The following is a 14,413-nucleotide window of genomic DNA, read 5'->3' on the forward strand; positions in this document are numbered from 1 at the left end:
GATTTTAGGCCTTTCCCACATGCTGAGGACATGTGTTGTCATACAGGGAGACCCTGAATCCTGCTGTGGGGTCTTGCTCCATCGCATTCATGCTGAGCTGGTGTGCAACTTCACAAAGATTTCCTTCACATAGAAACCTACATGCAGGGTAGGAATTCATATCCTCTGTATGTACTCTGGAGATATGCAAAATACATCAAACAAAGCATTGGGCCACTTTGATGCACCTAAGTCTTGAAAGTCATATATATGTGGTTCCTGTTTCTCCATATAGCATCGGTATAACTGGAGAGGGCCAGAGGAGAATGGAGGTACAGTTAGAAATGTGGTCATGAAAATTTCAATTTCCTGTTCTGTTTTCTGATGTGTAACTTACATACAGCTACCTGCAGGCTGTTTTGTTCTGCCTTGAAGTTAAATACGTAATAAGTAGCAGTCCCTATTTTTACTATTTTTTGATGTTTTTATTGTTCTCTTGCATTTCTTCTTTACCTATGCTAAAATGTGTGTTAGTTATTTCTTTTATTTTCTGAATCTTGGTTTAAAATCAAATGGCTTTTCTAATCCAGTGATTGCCACTGCTTTACTAAGTCCATACTGACTATAAAACTAGACATCTAGCTGGCACTTTACCACTTTTTGAATACATGGCTCCCCTTCCACGGAGAAATGTTTGATCCTCCCTGATTTTATACCTTCCTTGGATAAAATAATTTCTCAAAAAAGCAATATAAACACCAGGAACAAATGTGTTATTGTTACAGTGAGTCATCTTAGAACAGTGTGGTGTCAAACAAGTGGCTAACAATGAAGGCATAGTATCAGGAGAGGGGGCTGTAAAAAACAAAAAGATGATCTGGCTTAGTGATGTAGTTAGAAAGCTTTTGTGAATGTTTTTAATAATTTTTGATTGGAAAGAAATTCCTAAAAAGTGTCTCAAATTTGTGGGCAATGGATTTTATTTTATTTTTTTTTTTTTTTTAAAGAAAAAGTTAATGTTTAGGGATAACAAAGTTGCTAAATAAAGAAAGAAAAACTCAAAGTAATGCCTGAAGGCCAGATATTGGATGTCAGTAGTAGAAGTCCTTAGTCTGAAGCAACACAAACACAAGTATTTCATCATCCTAGAACCTGATAGCTGGTCATCACTGCTTTTGAAATCTGGCTATGCACTTTATTATTTTTATTTTTTTTTTGGTATAAAGTAGAAGTACCTTTCCTATTTATATACCTTTATATACCTTTACTATTTATAGTACTTGCACATTATTTTTATATTTATGATCTGTGACCACTTATTTATTGTTATTTCTGATTTCTAAAATATGTCAAAATACATATCGAAGCACTTCCAAAAATGTGCTTCAAACAATTTAACACTCTTGTTCAACTTGATATGTATATCGCAACAAAAGCATATACCTATGCTGTAGGGGATAGATATATGAGCATCGAAACACATATAGATTGAATTGTTTTACTAACTTTTCACTTCCCTCTGTCAATATCACTCTTTCCAATTTCTGCTGGACTAAAAGGGACAAAAATGTAACAGGCTAAAACTAACATTTAAACAGGTGACTGTCTCAAATCATGAACAACTGAGAACTGATGTGTAATCTATCAGCACATTTAAGACAAATTAAGAACATTACCAATTAGGAAATCTGATAAAAGCAGTTTAGGATATTTGACAAGCTCTTTAAGAACAAATACTGTAGCAGACTGAGGAGCTGCACTACCTATTAGTTTTTAATTTCACAAGCTCAGCACTCTATTATTGTTGGCCTTTACTTTTTCCTTTAGTTAAAAATAACAAAATTATTTATAATAGCACAAAGGAATTTAGAAAAACATGCAAGAAGTTTATACATACGTCTCTGTCTCAGGAGACAGACACATATATTATACACACCGTGAATAGGACTTCTCCATCTTTCAACATGTGGGAAATTTTGGCCTATCTGCTTATTCAAAACAGAAGTAATTGGAGCTTGATAATGTTGGATAAAAACTTTGGTTAAGTGTGATTATTTGCTTTATGCCACTTCTGAAAGGCTTCTTTGTTTCTGTCTTTTCACTAATAACTTCGTGTAAAAAATACCTAGATACGTATACAATGTATTTTGATTGAAAGACATATAACTACAGGTGACATGCTTGTGATACCACTCTGTATTTTATGGTATTTTAAAAATAAAAGTTGAAGAGACTGTGATTTTATTTGATAAGGAGAAAATTAAAACCATGAGAGATTAAACTAGAAGGTAGATAAATGTACCTTTTACTATACCTTTGGTGTAAGTCCTTATTGTCTCACAAAAAAATCAAAATGAGTTGAGGTTGTTCTTGTAAGTCTGAAATAACAGCTATGCTCTCCGTAATATTGGTATCCACTACCAAGGTACCCTTCCTTTCCAAAGTTCTAGATTTCAGCTAGCAGGTGTATTTTTACACATGAACATTTCTCCCACCTCTCTGTACCTCATTTGTTCCAAGATACTCTGGAGTTTTGGAGCGTATCACGTTCAGAACTTCGTTTTAATGTCCCATATTTCTCCTAGCCTCCTAAACCAACATGAAGAGGCTAAGGTATAGCACCAAAGATGTTAGGATTAAGATAAAACTCCATACCTGAGGGCAGTGTGTTTGGTGACAGGGAGATGGTGCAATTATGCAAATAATTTAAGGATCTACATACAGGTATTACAATGTCCTGGATTTAAGTTTAGACTGTACCAGTCTTACCTCCTATTTTACATAAAAGCTTAAGGAAGAATTAATCAAAAAGTCAAGCAGCTTTGTTTCCTGTTCCTGCAGATACAGTGGACGTTGATATGAGACAAATATCCAGAATAAGACTTTCCTCTTGCTTATGTCCCTTGCCACATTGTTGAATTTACCATGATCACTGAATATGTTAATTTAAATGGATTAAAGTGGATTCTGTCTCATTCTACTCCATTCTACTTACCAGAACATTGCTCACGTTTCTATACCCATTAAATATAATGGAAATTATCTGCAAAAAAATATTGATCTGACCTGTCATCCCATTCCATATGCATTCAGAAGTATATAATTTTCTTAGAAATGTAACAAAGTAATTTGATGTCATTGTGATTATTCATTGAATGAGACATGGATTTATTGAGAAACTTGGGTATGGAGGATAGCCATCTTGTCTAGCTGCTTTTAAAGTTGTTGTTTTTTTTTTTTTTTCTTTCTATAATACATAAAAACTGAACAAAAATTTGAATTTGCATATTGTGAAAACCCTTAGAACCAGGCAAGGAAAGGAAACATTCTAAACCTCCTAAAGCTTTAAAAATAGTGTAATAGAGGACTGCAACTTCCAATAACTTAACAGGAACATCCATAATGTTAGGAAACAGACTGTCAGGGCCAGATTTGAGAGCCTGATGAATGAACAAGATTTACATAAGCCTTACATAAGGCTAACTATAAGGTAGTCTCTGTAAAAAAAAGCAAAACATGAATTTGGCTGTTGAAATCTGACTGAATGACCATTTTATCCCAGTAAACCTGAACATTTGATCAGGAAGTGATACTTACACAGTACTAAGAAGCAAAACAGATCAGAAGGACTTCAGGTAATACCAGCTTGCCTGCTGTAAAGCACTCAATAGCCACCAACATTTTCAATACTTCCTGCTAAGCTGTGTGATGAATAAAATATCAGTTGGTGCTTTAGCTATGTGAATGCCATGCAGGCTCAAAACACATTAAATTTTTAAAATTTCTTCTAGCCACTGATGTACAAAATGTGTCTTAGGACTTCAATGGAAAACAAATATACACAGTTTATAGATCATTTAATTAGGTATTTGTACTCATATAAAAATGCTTTACAAGTGAAATTAATACTAAAGTTAAATACTCATGAGTTTAAACAAAATACCTTTCTCAGTTTGAACTTGTCAGTTGAAATTAATTGACAAATACAGCATTCTGCTATAGACAAATATATCTTAACATTAATATTACTTATTTGCATAGTTTTGTTTTGTTTTGTTTTCAGAGCATGAGTGAATTAGCACCTTTAATTCCTAGGTATTCTAATTATATTTTTTGCTTTTATGAATTACATATGTGAGAATAAATGCAATACATAAGTATATAGAAAAGAATTTCAAGTATTTTGTAAATTGTTTATGTTTATTAATGATTATAGTTATGATTATAGTTCACAAGTTAAAAGTTGAATGGGGACCTGGAAACGGGACAAAGGTAGGGAATGTCCCCAGATGTGAAAAACATTTTCTGGACAAGGATGTAAGGAGCAAGAGAATTTCTCATTGTCAGCAGAAAGACCTTCTTTTCTAAATCTTACAAAGCACAAGCGAGATTTCTTTCCTCTAGACTTCATTAAACATATAGAAAAAGAGTTCTTCTCTTTACAAAATAGTGTCCTACAGCTGAGTACAGCAGCAACACAGTGAGGACTGCAGTACCTGAACTAATGCAGCTTTGCATACACAGGCTGCTCATTTGGCAAGTGGGGCTGACACTCCCCAGCAACAGCAGCGATAGCTGCAAGGCCATTCTGGACAGCATTTGTCTGCCTTATGAATTGTGATGGAAAGGTAGACAGGTGAAGAACTCAAAGTAATGTGGTTCCCTTTCATATCACTTTTCTTCTGTTTTGTTATAGCTTTTGCTGATGGAGCTATAAAAACCACGACACTCTGCTCTGTTGTTCATGATGCTCCTGTGGGGTTGTTGTAGGCAAAACAACCATGGAATTTCACTTTATTTAAATTACTTCAAACTAATGTAAATATTTAATTAGATATTCAGGTATAGAGAAAAGAATATATAAGCAGTTAAACAAAAACATTCAGAAACACCTTTCCTCTCTATCCTCCAGGCTCAACTTCATTCTATGGCCTAACATGGGTCAGCCATGGGGTTCAGTCCTTCGGGGTGTCGTTGCCCGACTGTGAGTGATCATTGCTCCTCTTCTGATCTGGAGTGCCCCTTCCAAGAGTGTGTCTCCATCCATGTTCACAGCAATGTTCCTTTCCATGTGTCTCTTATTCTTTTTCCCATTTCTCCTCTTTTATCTCCTCATGTGTGCCACATCCCTCATGGTTTGTGCCCTTTCTTAAACATGTTAGAGCTGGTGCACCTGTTTCATTCTGCACTCTGCCATCTGGGAGAAGGACAGGGAATTTCCTGGCCTGCTCCACACAGATCATTCCTGTAGCACTCTGCCTCCTAAAACCCTACCATTTATGCCCAAACCAAGGGTTTGTCATTCCCTCTTTCTCCCACTCCCCCTTGTTTTCTTTCTTCAATCCTGTGGGCAACAAGAATCTCCTTATTGCATGGAATGAAATTTTTATCAGGTTATGACAAGATGTTGTAAAAAAAGGGAAGGAGGGAAGGAAGGAGGGAAGGAGGGAAGGGGGGAGGGAAGGAGGGAAGGAGGGAAGGAGGGAAGGAGGGAAGGAGGGAAGGAGGGAAGGAGGGAAGGAGGGAAGGAAGGAAGGAAGGAAGGAAGGAAGGAAGGAAGGAAGGAAGGAAGGAAGGAAGGAAGGAAGGAAGGGGGGAAGGAAGGAAGGGGGGAAGGAACTGGGAAGGGGGGAAGGAACTGGGAAGGAAGGAAGGAAGGAAAGGAAGGAAGGAAGGAAGGAAGGAAGGAAGGAAGGAAGGAAGGAAGGAAGGAAGGAAGGAAGATGTGTAAAAAGGAGCAACATGGTTAATTGAACAATTACAAAGAAATAGTCTCAAATTGTCCATAGTTATAGAACAACAGCTTATGATTAGTGACTATTGTTAAGATCACATGTTGGCAAATATATGTGTACAATGATTTTTTTTTCTTCTGCTTTAGAGTTGTTGTCTTATAAAATCAATAAACAAAGATAAACCAAAAATTTGCTTTTTGAACTACATAAGAAGGTATCTAGAGCTCAAGGGTAGAACACTTTCCTTTGTAGTTATAAATCTGAATAAAACAATGTAACAATTATTTTACAGCACTATTCAGCTAAGTTTCTGGATTTTTATTGTCGTTTTTGTTTTGTTTTGTTTAGGTTTGCTTGGTTGGTTGGTTGGAGTTTTTTGTGTTTGTTTGTTTCTTCCACTTCAATATGAAAAAGGCTTTTGTAAAAAACTACAATTCCCTTTGGGTAGGCTAAAATTCTGTGAAATATTTAGGTTCTCTTTCCTTTTCTGCAGAAGGCAAGTATAGAAATATATTTCATGTGGGCGTATGGAGATTTACACAAAGTGCTCTCATTAACACTAATGGAAACATAAATAGCTGTATGCTGACTCTCTCTTAACGTATTTCAAACCAATGCAGAATAAATAGCCATGTCAGACAACAAGGGAGATGCATCTAGTAAAGTAAATGGGGAAGTAAACGGGAAGTAAATGTTTTCCATGGCCACAGTTTGATTCCGGTTAAAAGGAAAAGTTGGGTTAAATTCTGATGTGTAGGTTATCACTCAGCGGTTCTTATATAATGTGCTTTGCAGGGGTTTGTGGGTAGTGGGTTTTTGATGGCTTGTTTACCTGCTAGGTCAGACAGACCTTTATATGTGTGTGTACACACACAGGTACACATTTTACTTAAGATGAGGTTTGTCTCTATATTCAACTGGACACATTCACTTAGTGAAGAGTCAATTAAAAGAATGACAAGTTGTAAGGTAGATCTATTTTTAGGAGACAGAAGAGTTTAAACTTCTTGTGTCTGGGAAACAGTGTCACCTCCAATAAGACAGAATGATTGATGCTACACAAAGGGGGATCAGGAATTGCAAGAATTGCCAAAGCCAGGTTTGCAGTTCTCAGAAAATGAGAGTTCTCCTTTTTCACTTGACACTTCCTATCCTGTAAGTATTGTTTCACTAAAGGAGAAACAGATTAAATTCCAGCTGCTGTCAGTTCTTAGCCAGGTCTGTTGAAGAATGTGGCTTTTGAAAAGTTGCATCAATACTTCCCTTTCATTGTTACCAAAGCAGGCTTAACTGTCTTTCATGTCTTCTTACCAGCATCATTACAGTTTTCTACAATCAGTGAATAGTGGGCTTTATTTAAGGTCACGTAGAAATTCTCAGTTGGAATTGCAATGGATTGGGGGACTGGATTGTTCATTGTTTATCATACCTTCCTTTTTGCAGTCTGTATCAAAACCAAGTGAAAGAATTACTTCAATTTTCTTTCACAAACATAGACCAAGTTATTAACCAGTACCATTAGATTTTATAGAGTGAAAGTCAGCTCAACAATCTTGTCTTTTCCTTGTCTGCAGGCTTAGTTTTTCCTGGGAGAAGAAAAAAATAAAAAGCCATTGAATCAAATATACACATGATGCTTTGGCAGGGAGTGTACTACATCTACAACATTTAAAATGTGAACTTTTGCCCTACACTATTGATCAATGTATCACATATTTCTGTGTGTTCAATATCTAATGATAACAGGGTAAGGTGGAAAATTTCTCTCTAAACACTATACACACTGACAGAGGGTATTGCACTCAAGTTTGTGCACACTCTTTTGGGAAATCAATCTAACAAAGAGAATATATTTAATCATCCATTCTTGTGGTATTTGCACAGTATTGCTGCTCAGTTATAAATCAAGTGTATCACTTCTGCTGTTCTACTAATGTTAACAAACTAAAAAATAAATAAAAATTACAACAGCAAAGCCCACAGAGCGATAACAATAAAACCGTTAGTGTAAGTTGTTTTCTATCTTCCTTCCTGGCTATTTAGCTGGAATAGTTTGGAAAAAATTCTAGGCATTGCACAGGAAATCTGGCTTTTTATGATCTCTGTGTGCAATTCTAACCCACGTTGTGAACTGAGGCAGACATTTGCTCATGAGTATGTCATATGCCATATCCTATCTCAAAGCACCTCTATAGAACAATTAAGAAAATACCAAAAAATGAATTACTTTCCCTTAAAGACTGCACATACTGAAAAGGTCTGTAACAAGCCAGATAAAGTTGTTTGTCTACATATATTTCTCAGCAGAAAGAAACAAAGTAGAGACTACAATGCACAATCTCAAAGTTTTGGATAACCTATTAATACTGGAGCTAGAGTCTCAAAGAGGCTCCCTGATGAGGAAAGAAATAATAAATTTTCTTCAGGAGAATTTTGAGATTCAAAAAAATATTAAAATGAAAAAAATCCTGAGGATATGTGGTCAGAAAAGCAAATAGGAGATGGCATTTCTGCAAGTGGAGTGTCTTGTTAGAGTGGTGATTTGCCCATCCTCAAAATTCCCTAGGAATACAGAACAAGATCCTGTCTATATCACTTATTTTCTACATAAAATTGAAAGAAGCACCGAAGCTCAGGCAGTGAAATTGCTTCTTATTTCTCAGCGCTAATATTTCTGTTAGAAGAAACTTAGTGACTGACTTCACATTTTCAAATTTTTCATACTACTTATAATAGCTACTCATGAGAGTTAAGCATGTCAGAGTGCTATGTGATGTTGGGGGTCTGTCTCTGTCAGCTTGCTGGGAAGATTGGTATGTGGATTCAGCACTAATTTGAGCATCTGTGGGCTGTGGATTGTAAATCACAACTGTACATTTTTGACTGCCTAAGAAGATACAGAAAAATGTCTGCCTGCTGTTAAACTTCTCTGGATTAGTATCATATAAAATTCAGAGTCTGAACAAATGTAGAAAACTCCTGGTGAACTTTCAGTGGTTTTATGAGATTTGTGAATTGTTCATAAGCATTCTAAAATATCTTGCTGAATTTCAGCCTTGTGCGGTTTAATTTTGGAAGTTATAAACTTGATTTCCTTTATGTTATTGTTTAAATTATGTTTTTATTTCTTATAAAAAGCTTTGAACACACAAGACTGTGTACAAACAAACAATTAGAAATAGACATAAAGGGATCACAGCTAAAGGAAAACAAAAATAAGTGAGCAAATCATTGCCTATACTAATGCTGACCAACATTATCTGCATACTTGAAGTTAAGCCCCCCAATACTTTAAAGACATAAAGAAATCTGAATGTATGTATACTGTTTTGAAATCTACTCTCTCAACAAAATTCAATATATACCTGGATGTAGGACATCAGTCCTACTTTCAGTAGTGGCTGACAACTACCTTATCACTATTGGTAAGTCAACTAAAAGACTATACAAGGAGAACAGAGGATGGAGAACAACCCCCTGTGCTTCAAAGCTATGTGCTGTGTTCCTTATGAGATGATTATGCAAGTGGATTCTAAAGCTTGTGTCCATTAACCTGCAGTCATTTACCATACATCTATTCAAGTTACTTAAGTAATTTTAGAAACTTCATAAAATTGCTAGTGATTTTATTTTCTTCCTATTGAGTGTTTGACCTTGCATGGTTTGGACTGGGTCTAAACTAAAGATACTATCACAAGTACAGCTAAGTCATTTACTGAGGAGAACAGAAACATGTATATAAGGTCTTGGGCACATTGCTCTTGTATGTATTATCTCAACTACGTAATTTCTGCAGTTCTATGAATTCTGAAGTCTAGAAATTCATCATGATTTTTGCCTTTAGTGTCTGATTAGCAATGTTACAAATCACTGCACTGAAAATTAATGAGCCCTAAACTGTTCTATTTAAATCTACACTTTTTTTTTTTGAGAAATATCCAGATAAAAATGAAAAATAAAAGGTGTTTTAAAGTGTTATCTGCATTTTTTCCTGGCATTTTTTTGTTGTGTCTTTTTCTTGGAATATATAAAAGAAGTATCTTGCAAATATTTTGAGACAGAATAGAAGATTACAAACATTTCATAGAGACAGAAGTCAATTTATAGTGAAGAAAAGGTTAACTGTTAATTAAAGCAATTCTCCAAGGACTTTTTCATTATGAAGTTTCAAAAGACAATATATATTTTGCGCTAAGATATAGGAATCACAATTATGCAATGCCACCCATTTACAACATTAATGCCTCAATAACACTGTTACATAGTTTGCTTCATTCAAAGCAGGGGAGAGCACAATTCTTCTAGCACTTTTGGAAAAAAATAGTTATTTTAGAAGAAAAAAAAAACACAACAGAGAAAATAGACAGAAGCATGAATAGTAAATATATATTGAATTTTGTTTTCAGATACCCTTTTGGACTGGGCATAGTTCCTACTACTCCATCAGTGATGTCTAACAATCTTTAATATATATATCTTTGAATGTTCTTTTTTTTTAGCTGGAAAGTATTTTTTTCCCCATTTTATTCATTCGTAACTGAGGTAAATCTCCACAGGCTTCACAAAGTCTACATGGTTAAGTACAGGAATCAAGATGTCATAAATTAGTGTTTTAAAGTAGGAACAATCTTTTCCAGAGCTCAAAAATTCCAAATTTCTTTAACTGTACTGCATCACTTTTTTTGCAGAATATGGCTTGAAGATACTGGACTCAGGACTCTTAAAGAAATTGGATCTTTCATTAAAAGAGTTTCATAAAACTGAAGTTAGCTTAAAGCCTTTATTAACCTTACTGTGAGGAATTACTTCAGTCATAAAACATGGCTTCGGACAGTCTTATGAGTCATATTCCTAAATAATGTAGTCTGGTATTGAGAGCAAAGGAAAAGACTGTGGCTAAATAAGATAACCAGAAATATGATTTGGAAAAATTTCTTTACAGAAATGGTTATCAGGCATTCTAACAATCTGCCCAGGGAAGTGGTTGTGTCACCATACTTGGGGGTATTTAAAAGACCTGTAGGTGTGGGATTCAGGGATATGGTTAGTAGTAGACTTTGCAGTGTTAGGTTAATGGTTGGAGTCAATGATCTTAAAGGTCTTTTCCAGTCTATCCTATGATAAAAGAACGTGTAGATCAATGTTGACTGAAAGAAGTAACATTGATCAATGGTTAATAAGAAAACCAAACTTTGCCAAAAGTAGTAGAGAAGGCTAACTGGCAGGCAAATATAACACCTCTGTTGATGTCAAGACATTGTAATGAAACAAACGAGTTAAAAGAACTGTGAAGACTGGAAGGTAGACTACAATGCCAGGCATTTGTTCAACCAGTGATAAAACCTGGCACAAGAGACATAAGAAATTCAGGCCATTAAAGTGTTCCAATTCCAACTATGCCCAGAAAGAACAAGAAGCAGCAAATGCACACCACTCAAACATCATCCCTTGGAGAGCTGGAGACAGATTTCTTCAGGGAGGTTGCTTTCTTTTATGAGGTACGCAGGAAGCAGTTGAGACACAGGAGGTAAAAAATGTGTGACACAGCAATGTAGGTTCTTTGTGGGACAGAAGAGTAAAGCAGCATGACCAAGACAGTATCTTGGAAATTGATGTCTCACAGAATTTACAGGAAAAGAATAGTTGTAATATGTGTAACACACAATGCCTTGTTTATTTTACAGATTACCATCATGATGCCATCTTCTATATTTTTTTAAAGCTTATTCTTGTTTCTAAACACACAAAAGACAGAAGAATAAACCTGAAATATCTTAGCTTCTGAGGGTTTGGGCATTTGTAACACATAGAATCATAGAACCATTTTGGTTGGAAGATGCCCTTAAGATCATCAAGTCCAACCATAATCTAACCACTAAACCATGTCCCTGAGAACCTCATCTATAGGTCTTTTAAACACTTCCAGGGATGGTGACTCAACCACTTCCCCGGGCAGCCTGTTCCCATGCCTGACAACCCTTTCTGTGAAGAAATTTTTTCTAACACCCAATATGAACCTTCCTGGTGCAACTTGAGGCCATTGTCTCTCCTCTCAGTATTTTCAAGATGTGAATGAAAAAATAATACATTAAGCTGTATATGATACCAGATTGATCATGAAGATGTTTGAAAAGGAATCTTGTCAGATTTTCTGCAGAGGTGTTTTTATTCAGACACTGAAAAATGATTTGAAATGAATACAGGGAATACAAAGGAAGAGGAACATAAATTGAAAGTGACTGATAGTGACTGATTTTCACTATTGAGAGTCCACCATGGTTAGTAGTTTCTACCAAATTTTACCCTCAAAACAAATGCACTCTCTCCTCCAATTTGATAAGGCCATGGGCATTTTTCTGCTTCTTACTTAATATGTCACCTCTTGCTATACTGATAATATGCTGTGCAAGAGATATGCCTGATGAGTGCCTGCAGCAATGTGTTTTGGAGTTAAATTTCTTTCATAAATCTTTTTACTAAAATAAAATGAGCAGCAGGATGTTTGTCATTTCAACTGTAATAGAATAAATATTTTATTATCTCTTCTTCAAAGATCTTCCATAACTCAACTGGTTTACAGAACAATTTAAAGAGTAAAAGCAGTTAATTCTCTTTAACTTTGATTACATTACATAGCCTATTGTATTGAAAACTTGAAGTAACTTGTCACTGGAGTTTAATAAATATACTGTATGATTTCAGGCTGACTTTTATTTACTTTACTCAGGTAAATGGATACCTTTTTCAATTAGGTGCACAAAGTATACATAAGCAAAATATGACTGTCTAAAATAATTTCCATCAAAAGAAGATTTGCAGTTTTGTAAGGACTTGTGGGGTGGTTTTTTTGTTTGTTTGGGTTTTTTTTTTTTTGTTGTTTGTTTTTTTTTCCCCTTTTACTTAGAACCTCTTGAAAGCATCAGAATTCAGTATGCAAGTGATAAAACATTAATGGAAAGGCATGCTGAAACATTTGAAGTGGGGAAAACACTCACTTCACTTCTCATCAAACATGCAGAGAGTGCAATTTGGTGCCCTTTAATAAAGATAGGAAAGAATTTTATCTAATTATTCTGTCCCTCCCAAGTCTTTAGAGAATCACTCAGTGAAGGTCAAGATTCGAGGAGCAGAGCTTCAGGCCACATCTGTTGCTGACCTTGAACACTGCAGGGAATCAAGAGCACTACTGCTTCACAGGACTTTTATTTGCAGTACCTTATTCCCAGCAGTATGAGTTCATGCCAAATAAAAACATGTGACCTGCTGAAGATCAGTAGAAATAATAAGGAAAACGAAGTATAAATATGAAGAGGAAAAATATGAAAATAAAAAAGAGCAACAAGGCTTGTTTTATCCTGTATCTAATGGTGACATTTATCAGAGAGAGACAACTGAAATGGCAGAGTGAAAGGAAGAGTTTTATTTACAATAACCTTTCACACAATTTTTATTTCACTTCAGTAGAAAAATAAATAAATAAATAGACAAAAGTTGAAAGGTAAGAGTAACTGGTTTCATTATTGAATGAACTCTGTGTCTGTACAATCCTGCAATTAGAGTTTTGTTTAAATGACTGTGACAACTGACAGTGTCTAGGCAAAAATGCAAACTTTAGTAGCTACAAAAGGGATGATTTAAATAAGAACCCTACATATAAAGGCAGAGGAGAGACCTCAATTTATAGTCCTGTAATTATAAGATATTGATACTATGAAAGATTTTATATCCTGGTATGCAAATCTCTTAAAGTTATTTTAAGATAGTTTCTTCCTCAGTTCTCTTTTGCCTTGCCTCACCTTGCCTCACTTCACCTCACCTTGCCTTGTTCTGTCTTGCTGGTGTCTAATTGTGCTGACATTTATAATCTGTAAAATCACATCTGTTCAAGTGACTGTTGTTCATCCTTCCTAATCGTGAGGTTCTTCAGTTCTTTTTACAGATCTGTCTTTGCTAAACTACTTTACTACCTCTGTCTGTAGGAAAATTCACTCCAAGTCTCATTGACATAAAGTGCTATTTTTTAAGTGTCAATGTGACAGATGAGGTGGGAGGCCAAATGTTATCCTCATTTATGATTGTGAGAACAGAATGAGAATCAATCTCTCTAATTCAAATGTGGCCCACACAAAATCCTTACAAATAATCTTTAGAATGCAATAACAAAATCTGCAAATGATATATTGGCTTCTTCTTTATTATCCTTTAATTTCACAAGGGAAAAAGGTCACAACAGGAAGGAAAAGTATAACATTATATATAAATCCTATACATACTTTAGTAGTAGTTTCTTGCTTATTTTTCAATAGTTTGGAAGCTAAAAAAGCTTGTTTCTTGTTTTGTAGCATGTAAGATGTAAGTTTAAATTTTACAATGTATGTATCTTGTCCTTCCTTCCTTCCTTCCTTCCTTCCTTCCTTCCTTCCTTCCCTCCTTCCTTCCCTCCTTCCCTCCTTCCTTCCTTCCCTCCTTCCTTCCCCCCTTCCCCCCTTCCCCCCTTCCCCCCTTCCTTCCCCCCTTCCTTCCTTCCCCCCTTCCTTCCTTCCCCCCTTCCTTCCTTCCTTCCCCCTTCCTTCCTTCCCCCCTTCCTTCCCCCCTTCCCTCCTTCCCCCCTTCCTTCCTTCCCTCCCCCCTTCCTTCCCAGTTCCTTCCTTCCTTCCTTCCTTCCTTCCTTCCTTCCTTCCTTCCTTCCTTCCCTCCTT

Source organism: Patagioenas fasciata, chromosome 1 (assembly GCF_037038585.1).
Source record: "Patagioenas fasciata isolate bPatFas1 chromosome 1, bPatFas1.hap1, whole genome shotgun sequence".
NCBI lineage: Eukaryota > Metazoa > Chordata > Aves > Columbiformes > Columbidae > Patagioenas > Patagioenas fasciata.